Genomic DNA, 11,018 nt, shown 5'->3' on the forward strand with positions numbered 1-11,018 from the left:
ATTATTCCATGTCTGAATTGGAACTGCCATATTGTCTATTTACCACATCACTGAATGAATCAAGCTGGACCTCAGCAAGTCCTCTTCCATACCCCCATCATTTACTCCAGCCATTTTTCAGGGTATACCGTGATGCACAAGAGAAATGTCACAATATCTGCACAGAAAATGTGAGCTTAGTAAATCACTAAAGCACATTCTTTATTCCAAAATCCCAAAGGTCTTATGTCTTCAAAGGAGATTTGTTCTCCATGTAGAAATTTAATTTGTATATATTTAATTGTGATCTCATTCTCTATAAAAGGAAATGTTTCATTGGCTCAGATTCTCTTTTGATGTTTCTATCCTACTTTAGTAACATTTTTGGTTCCTGGTTTTCAGTCCTAAGGGGTATCCAAAACAGAAAAAATGCATACAGTTAAGTGTGTGTATATTAGAGGTGAAGGAGGAAATTATGTGGAGATAGCAGAAATTAAATTGTTTTCCAGTCCTGAAATGCTACATGTTTAAGAGGAAAATAAAACTTCCAAGAAGGGTAATTCAAATGCATGTTTAAAAAACGTGAAAATAATATGAAGTACATTATCATCACCATTATCCTACCTGTTACTGGAGTTGTAATGAGCACCCTTTCAGTGAACCTACAGAGAATGATCTTATAGCCTACGAGTTTTATTCATCCAATAAAAAAACAAACTTTTTAACATGAATGTTAACATAATCAATAGAACATTAAATGTGATCAAATAGGGACTTGCCACTGGACTGGTTCTATCTATAAATCATTGAAAGAGAAGAGAAAAATAAAAATAACTATAATAATCCTGAATTGGCTACAAGGCAATCATTTACCTACCATGGAACATGTTGAGGGTCTAGTACCATCCAACCCACCAAACTGACCATATGGCAAGCTAATTCATATGGGCAATAGAATAATGCTACTTTCCACTGCCAGCCATTATATCTAATACACTCCTGCATTTGAGACAATGTAAACAAATGTCTTTGATTATTCTGTGTGAAAACCTGGGTAAATAATCATTGGTATTAGCTAAGTAATTTTTTCATGTAAAACGCTTAGATTGTGGGTGTCTAATCAAATTATATAATGGCACATTGAGGTGTACTGATTGGAAAATGGTTAAGGAAATAATACACTTTATAACCAAGCATGTGAGTCCTTTTCACAGATGGCTGACACCATCAGTAGTGCAGAGTATCATAAACATGAGCTCACTCTTTTCAAAAATGCACCTGGGACCGATTTTGAATCTCTTATCCAAGTTCATTTCCTCTGGCACTTTTGGCTAACAGCACCAAGTCTTAAGCGATCCAACAAATTATGTGCTTTTGGTTCACAATGTCATTTGCTAGTGAGGAAATTAAAAAAATAAAGCTCCCCAAATGGAACAAGCAGTTCCCATAAAGTACTCTCTCTAAGCAAATCAATACATGGAAGCACCCATAACACTACCTATAATGTCAACAAAGTCCAAATACTAAATTCACTAACAGAGTCCCTGTTATGTTCACTGAACAACATTTTAAATCTGAAAGAATGAAACACAAAGTAATTGGGAAGCACCTTAATAAACTAATGGTACATGGACATGAGCACTTGATTTAGTGTGTGTATGTAAGAGTGGCAATAGCAAAGAGGTGGAGGTACAGAATCATTGAAAGAAAAAATGAATAATACAATTTTTGTCTTTTCAAACGCTTGGGTCATTACACAGGCACAGCTTGAACCTTTATTGTGCATATATACATGCAGTATCTACCTTCCCAATTGTAAACTTGCTTTAAGCATATTCCAAGCCAACACACACTGAATAAGGAAGCTCCATATGGGCTGAAGGAAATCATGAAATTGTGCTGAGTTGGTCTAGTACATTTTCTGCTCAGTTCTCTGATTTTTGCATGTTCATAAATTCCTTTTCAGATAGAGATAAAGTTAATAATATTTTTGAAAATCACAAAAAATGAATCCTACTAGCTTATTCTCCTGAATACTCTATATCATTTGGCACTGGTGACTATCCCTTCTTCCTTTGTTCTTTTTCTTTCATTCCTTGATATTACATTCTCTAGATTATACTCCTACCCATCTAACCATTCCTTCTTAATTTTCTTTTTTTTTCTTAAAAGGATGACTAGAAAGTGATATATTTATTTCCTTTCCATCCAATTAGTTCTCAACCTTTGCAACTTGTTTACATTCCTAAGGTCTTCTGAAATAATTCTCTAAACAGTCTCCGTACTCTTCTTAAAACATTTTCACACCTTTGTTTTCATGCCATTTATTTCTCCTTCTTCATTTCCTTGCACCTATTACTGTTTCTTCTTTGTTTCTTTTCCTGTTTTCATTCTCCCAGCCACTTGTTTGATATTTCCCAGACCTGTTTTTCAACCCCTTTCTCTTCTTTCTCTATTGTCTCTTTTTTTATATAAATTTATTTATTTTTTTCTTTTCAACATTTACTTCCACAAGATTTTGAGTTCCAAATTTTCACCCCACCTTGCCCCTACCCCTACCCCAAGATGGCACACATTCTGAATACCCTTCCCCTAGTCTGCCCTCTCTTCTATCTCTCCCCCCACTTCTCTTATCCCCTTCCCCTGCTATTGTCCTGTAGGGCAGGATAGACTTCTGTACCCCATTCCTGTGTTTCCCAGTTGCATGTGGAAACATTTTTTTTAACATGTGTTTTTAAAACTTTGGGCTCCAAATTTTCTCCCTTCCTCCCACCCCACCCACCCTCATTGAAAAGGCAAGCAACTCAATATAGGTTATACATGTGCAGCCATGCAAAACACTTCCGTAGTAGACATGTTGTGAAAAACTAATTCTATTTCCCTTAATCCTATCCTGCCCCCCCCATTTATTCTATTCTTTCTTTTGACCTTGTCCCTCCTCAGAAGTATTTGCGTCTGATTATCCCCTTTCCCAATCTGCCCTCCTCTCTATCACCCCCTACTCTCTTATCCCCTTCCCCCCTTCTTATTTTCCTGTAGGGTAAGACAGATTTCCATACCCAATTGAATGTGTATGTTATTCCCTCCTTAAGCCATATCATTTGGCACTGGTGACTATCCCTTCTTCCTTTGTTCCTTTTCTTTCATTCCTTGATATTACATTCTCTAGATTATACTCCTACCCATCTAACCATTCCTTCTTAATTTTCTTTTTTTTTTCTAAAAAGGATGACTAGAATAAGATTCACTGATTCCCTCTCACCTTCCCCTGTTTCCCCTCCACTGTAAGAGCCTTTTCTTTTCTGTTTTTTTTTTGTGAGATAATTTACCCTGTTCTACCTCTCCCTTTCTTCTTCTCCTAGTGTAATCCTCTCGCATCCCTTAATTCCATTCTCCAGATATGACCCCTTAACCTTCAACTCACCCTGTGGCCTCTGTCTATCTATCTATCTATCTATCTATCTATCTATCTCTATCTATCTATCTATCTATCTACATACATATAATTTTTACCCCTCCAACTACCATAATACTGACAAAGGTCTCATGAGTTATAAATATCATCTTTCCATGTAGGAATATAAACAGTTCAACATTAATAATTCTCTTATGATTTCTCTTTCCTGTTTACCTCTTCATGTTCCACTTGAGTCTTGTGTTTGAAAGTCAAATTTTCTATTCAGCTCTGGTCTTTTCATCAAGAATGCTTGAAAGTCCTCTATTTCACTGAATGACCATTTTTTCCCCTGAAGGATTACACTCAATTTTGCTGGGTAGGTGATTCTTGGTTGTAATCCTATTTCCTTTGCCCTCTGGAATATTATATTCCATGCCCTGAGGTCCTTTAATGTAGAAGTTGCTACATCTTGTGTTATCCTGATTGTATTTCCACAATACTTGAATTGTTTCTTTCTGGCAGCTTGTAATATTTTCTCCTTGACCTGGGAACTCTGGAATTTGGCTATAATGTTCCTAGGAGTTTTCCTTTGGGAATCTCTTTCAGGAGGAGATCAGTGGATTCTTTCCATTTCTATTGTGCCCTCTGGTTCTAAAATATCAGGGCAGTTTTCCTTGATAATTTCTTGAAAGATGATGTCTAGGCTCTTTTTTTGATCGTGGCTTTCAGATAGTGCAATAATTTTTAAATTCTCTCTCCTGGATCTATTTTCCAGGTCAGTTTTTTTTCCAATGAGATATTTCACATTGTCTTCTAATTTTTTATTCTTTTGGATTTGTTTTACAGTGTCTTGATTTCTCATAAAGTCACTATCTTTCAATTGCTCTATTCTAATTTTTAAGGAAGTATTTTCTTCAGTAAGGTTTTGGACTTCCTTTTCCATTTGGCCAATTTTGCTTTTTAGGGCATTCTTCTCCTGATTGGCTTTTTGGACCTCTTTTGCCATTTGGGTTAGGCTATTTTTTAAGGTGTTATTTTCTTCAGTATTTTTTGAGGTCTCCTTTAGCAAGCTGTTGACTTGTTTTTCATGATTTTCTTGCATCACTTTCATTTCTCTTCCCAGTTTTTCCTCTACTTCTCTTACTTGCTTCTCAAAATCCCTTTTGAGCTCTTTCAAGGCCTTTGACTGATTCATATTTTTCTTGGAGGCTTTAGATATAGGAGCTTTGACTTTGTTGTCATCTTCTGGTTGTATGTTTTGATCTTCTTTGTCACCAAAGAAAGATTCTATGGTCTGACTTTTTTTGGGAGGCTTGGTCATGATCCCAGCCAGTTACTTGAGTTTTAAATTTTGTTAAGATAAGAGTCTGCTTCCAATGTGGAGAATATACTGTCCCAAGCTTCGGGGGTTTATACAGCTGTTTTCAGAAATACTTGTAGGGACTTGTAAATTTTCAGTTCTTCCAAGGTGGTATGATAAGGGGCTAGGTGTTCACTCCTTTCCTGGCTTATGCTTTGGTCTATTAGTGACCACAAGCACTCCTTTCTCTCCTGGAACTGTGAGGAAGGTTTTCTCCTCTCTGCCACTACAAGCTCCACCACACCAGCACTCCTCCTCCCCCTAGGACCACTGCCCAGAACTGTGACCCAGATCCAAGCACGGGCAAAGCAAGAGATTTCTGCCTCAGCACTGGCAAAGAGAGCCCTGCAATCCCCCTCTGATCAGGCACTCAATTCCCCCTCAGTCTGTGGGCTGTAAGCTCAGGTCACAGCCACCAACTTGGCTCTGCACTCTGTGCTCTGGAAGCTCTGGAACTGGCTCAGACCTAGCTCCTCTCTCACTGCAGAAACAGACTTTTCCCACTGACCTTCTAAGTTTTCTTTGGCATTTTTGGGTTGATAGGTCTGGAAGCTGCTACAGCTACCTGAGATTCAATCCTTTGAGGCCTGCTCCAGCTTTCCTGCGGCCTGCGGGCCCACACTAGACTGAGCTCCTCTATCCGTTCTGCGCGATGTACCTTTCTGATCAATCATCCAGATTGTCTTGGGCTGGAAATTTGGTTCTCTCTGTCTTTTTGTGGGTTTTGCTGCTTTAGAATTTGTTTAGAACTATTTTTTATAGGTATTTGGAGCGGTTTGGGGGAGAGCTGAAGCAAGTCACTGCTTTCACTCTGGCCATCTTGGCTCTGCCCCCCTTAATTTTCTGTAGTGGATTTTCTTCCAGACACTATCAGATAGATGCTTCCCAAGATTCTGCTTTGACTCCACTTTCCCTCTGTAATCTACACTCTCTTGACAATCTCATCTACTTTCCCAGGTTTATCTATCATTTCTGTAGAGATAACTTCCAAATATTGATTCTCAGTTCCTTTATATCTTCAACTCCAGGTTTGCATTTCCAATGACCCACCATGCAATTTCATCTCAGTCAACTCACACTCACCATCTAAAACCAAATATTGTCTGTTCATCAAACCTGATTTTTCTTCAGATTTTCCTACTTGTTCCACTGTAACCACCTTGACCTTTTCTCACATCCAATCAATTCTTACAAATTCGAAGTTGGAAACATCCCAACCATCCTTCCCCTTTCCATTCCTACTGCCTCTACAATTCACTTCTTCATTATCTATTTCCAGTCTCCTTGCCCCAACTAATTTCACAACAGTAAAGATTAATTTTCATTATGGGCAGGTCTGATCATATAACAACTGTAGTCTACCTAAGGAACAAATTTCAATGTCTTACCATTCAAGGGTCTCTATAATTCCATGCCACCCTAACTTTCCAATCTTATTTCACACTATTCCCCATTACACTTGCAATCCTTGAAACATAAAGGAATAATCACCACCTATTATATATGCATAACATTTTCCTAACTCTGTGCCTCTCCTTATACCATTACTTATGCTTAGAATGTCCCCGCTCCCATGCCCCTTTCTCCCATATCTACCTACTGAAATACTGTCATTCCCCATGGTCATTTTCAAGGGCCAACTGCTAAATAAAATATTCTTTGATTCCCCCAATTGGAAATGAGTTTTCCTTCCTCAAATTTTGATAATTTCATACCTTTCTTATGTACTTGTCACATTTCATTCTTTACTATAGGTCTGTATTATGAATAGTTATTTATATATGTGTAATGTCTCCCCTACCAGCCCATACATTAAATGACTGCAAGGTCAGTGCCATTGTAATTATATTGCTGAATACTTAGTATAGGGCTATCCACATAAAGGATGATTAATAACTATCTGTTGAAAGATTGGTTAGATTGCATTGACGAAGTATTCTCTTTCATATAGAATCATAAGGTTTAGAAGTAGAATAGGACTTCTAGCCAATCTCTTTCATTTGAGCCCCTCTGGCCCAAATCTTTCATTTTATACACCAGAAATCTGAGGCTCCCACAAGGTTAAGTGACTTTCCCCAAGGTCATATATCTAGAAATCAACAGAAGTGGGATTTGAACCCTGGTCACAACTTAAAATATAGTGTTTTTTTTCCACCGACCCAAATTTCTTAAACATCGTAATAAAACATGTGCTGTGTACATATGTGTATATACACATGTGAACACATGTATGTGTGTGTACATGTATAGCTGGATCTGGGGTTTCATTGTGGTAGGGAGCTCTGGGTGAAAAACATTCATACCAATGCAGGACAGCAGCTTCTCACTCACATATACTTTTTTTTTTTTTTTGCTTTTAGGCAGTTGGGGTTAAGTGACTTGCTCAGGGTCACACAGCTAGTAAGTGTCAAGTGTTTAGTCTGAGGCTAGATTTGAACTCAGGTCCTCCTGATGTCAGGGCTGGTACCCTATCCACTGCACCACCTAGATGCCCCTCACTCATATATACTCTTAAAGAATGGCTTAAAAAGCCTTAGTCTAATTTTAAGCTTTCTTTTGGAGCACCCTATATACACAAACACATGCAATGTACATATATATGTGCATATGCAAACACACATATACATATGTGTACATGTACACACCATATATACACATGTGTATACATCTACACACACTTATATGTATATATCAAATATTATATATAAATACAGATGCATATCTAACAGTTTTTGATTTCTAAAATAACTTTAAAACAAAGATTTAATGGATTAGCAAAGAACTTTGAAATGTATATTGTGTCTCTCAAGCTACAAGTACTTAAAATGAAATGTCTTTTTTTCCCTTTATTTCCAGGTTTGTTTTCCTTTGCTCAGCCCTGCTCTCTCATTCTTTTTACCTCTTATTCATCTCTCCTTGTAAATCCCTGGATAGAGGAGCCGTACCGGCTGCTGGGGACTTTCCTTGCAGTCTCTAAGCATTCTAAGCTTTTTCAGGGCAGCATTCAGGCTGTTTCCTTTTGCCATCACTACACAATTGACACATCTCTTTTCCTGATCCCACATTCCCTAAATAATACTTCTTGTAGGCAGGTTGTCACTGGTAATATACCACAACATAAATATTCCCACTTTTGAAAGATTCACTGCAATTTTGAGTCTTGAGAGAATCTACATAAATGTTCACTGCAAGGTTGTTTTCCCCCCATACTAATGGACATCAAATGGAGATGAAATATTGCATATGTCTAAAGCTTGGTAATTTAATAGAAACAAGTGGAAAAGGGGTTGTTGTTTGATCATTTTTCAGTTGTGTCTAATTCTGTGAACCCTTTTGGGGTTTTCTTGACAAAGATACTGGAGAGGTTTGTCATTTCCTTCTCCAGATGAATGAACTAAGGCAAACAGGGTTAAGTGACTTACCCAGGATCACACAGCTAGTAAGTGTCTGAGGCTGGACTTGAATTCATGAAGATGGGTCTTCCTGATTCCAAGGCCAGTGCTCTATCCACTACATCACCTAGATGGCCTTGGTAGAAAAGGTACTATATTTTAATAATAATTTCAACCATTATTTCCTGCATTTAATTCAGTACTAATGATTTAGGAGTAAAAAAATTTCATTCCTTTTTTTTTCATTTTTTAATCTGCCTACTAGTTAAAAAAGAAAAGAAATATGAACTGAATTAAATGAACTATTTACTGTAGTGAACTACAATGTAGAAATAAATGTATGTTCATTTAATTTTTCTAATTTTGGTAATTTCATATACACGCTTTCACTTTCACCTCCCTCCAATCATGCTCATGACCTATACTTGAACAAGGTTTCTAAGTAATCTTACTATATCAATATTTAAATCAACCTAGAACCCTACTACTACCATATGCTGAAATATATTTTTAAACAGTTCTATGGGACTTCAGAAAAGTATTTTCTTTGTCAGCTTCTTTTTTTTTTTTTTCATAAATAGGTGCAATTGCTCCTAGGATACAGCCTCAGCAAGTCCTAACTCATACTTAAGTCTTTGCCTCTTGTTTCACTTGCACCCAGGAGAGCTACACCATCCTAGAATTTGTTACTAATGTTCATATATCACTGCTATACTTTGTCATCACTTGGAATGTTGCTTAAACTAAAGCTATAAGGATGAGCACTGGGCTATTTTCCAATGCATTTTGCTGCTTATCTGCATTTTAGGATGAGAAATATAAAGATGATTTGCCTCACTACACAGCATGTTGACTAGTTTTTAAATCCACTGACATTTAAGGGAAAATTTTCTAGTCACTATTTCTCCTATATGCATACATGCACATGGAGACACTTAAAAATATATTTGAATCCTGTCTCCTTAATGGTGGAAATTTAAGCTTCTTTTATGTGCATGAATTATGCTGACTGCTGAAGATACATAGACAAAAACACAAAAATATCAGTCCTTGCTTTCAAGGAGCCTACATTCCATTGGGATGTTGGGCTCATAAAACTTGTATAAGTAAATACAAAGTCTATATAGCATACAATGAAATTGCTCCAGGAAAGTGAGAATACTAGCAACTTGAGGAATTAGGAAGGTCTGTAGGAGGGGATACCTGAGTTTTATCTTAAAGGAACCTAGGGGTTCCAAGAGGTAGAGATGAGGAGGAAATACATTCCAGGCATGGGAGGAGGGGAGAGCACTACCTGTGTAACAATTAAAATTCCATGTACAGATAGTTCTTGCTTAACTTAAGTGGACCATTAAGCAGACATCCCCCTCCCCTCAAGGTGGAATGTACACTTACCAGTTTCAGTGCCTGGAACAGAGCACCCCAAGTGCAGGGCTGCCCCTACTCTGCTGCCCCTGCCATAGCACATTGGACTACTGTGGAGTTGAATTTACTTAATGCTGATTTATATAAAGTGAACAGCTAGTGGGACAATTTCACTGGAACAAAGAATAGGTAATGGAGGATAATATGAAATAAGACTAAAAAGGCAGAGAGAAACCAGATTGTGGAGGGCCTTAAATGCCAGGCTAAATATGCTACATTTTATATTACAGGCAAGAAATAACCACTAGATATTTTTCAGTGTGTTTACATGTGTCTGTGCTTGTGCGTGTGCATGTGTGTGTGTGAGTATGAATTTGGGGGGGAGCGGGAATTGATATGGTCACATATGAGTTTTAGAAATATTAATTTATCTACTCTGTGGAGAATCTGTTGGAGAAGGGAGAGAACTGTGTCAGTGAAACCAATTAGTAGTCCAGGTGAGTGGTCATTAGGTTCAATTTTAATGTGTTTCAAGCCAGCCATATCTTCTTCCCTCTCAAACTTCACTTCTTACTCATCTGGACTTTCTCTTAAATGCCTCTAAACCAGCACCGAGATCTCACCTCTACCCTACATCCCTCCCCCAAGGCTCACCATTGCGCATAGGATAAAATACAAAAATCCTGAAACTTGTATTTAATATGCTCTACAATCTGGTTCCTATCTACTTTCAATTCTTTTCATTATGACACTCTTATCCACTCCATTCCATTTAAAGGAGACTATTTGCTTTTCCACATACATGCTGTTTTATCTCCCACCATCTTGGTACAAGTGGTCACTCATATTTGAAATGTACTTCCTCATTTTCTACTTTTTTTTCCTCCTCTTTCCTCCTCTTTTGCTTCTCTCAAGACAGTTCAGGCACTACTTCCTACAGAAGGTAGCACTTTCCTCTTCCTGAAATTAATTTGTATCAATTCTTACTATCAAGGCATTATAGTACTTTGGGAAGAGTGCATTGGATTTGAAGCCAGACACCTGAGGTATAATCTTATCTGTGATACTGCCTGGATTATTGGGCAAGTAATTTAACTTCTTTAGGCCTCAGTTCCCTCTTCTGCACAATGAGGGCATGGGACTAGATAAAATGGTAAGGTCCCTTGACATTTCCCTCTCTACCATTGCCTCTTAGATTTTGTTAATTGTCATATAGACATTTAGTTGCCTTTTGTGAATTATACATACTTATTTTATATATTATTACATATTATTTATATATTTACTTATGTGTATATGTGTGTGTGTGTGTGTGTGTGTGTGTGTGTGTGTATACTTAGAGTAGATTATAAACTCCTTGTATAGGAGGGCACGAATAATCTTTGTCTTTGTGTCCCTGTCACCCAGCACAGCATCTTGCACATGGCAAGAGCTTAATAAATATTTCTTGAGAAATAAAATGGAGCTGAAATGGTAAAAGCCTGGTCAAAACAAAGGAGTCCATAGCAGTAAGTTGCCACATCAC

Source organism: Phascolarctos cinereus, unplaced genomic scaffold, assembly GCF_003287225.1.
Source record: "Phascolarctos cinereus isolate Bilbo 61053 unplaced genomic scaffold, phaCin_HiC Scaffold_5;HRSCAF=322, whole genome shotgun sequence".
NCBI lineage: Eukaryota > Metazoa > Chordata > Mammalia > Diprotodontia > Phascolarctidae > Phascolarctos > Phascolarctos cinereus.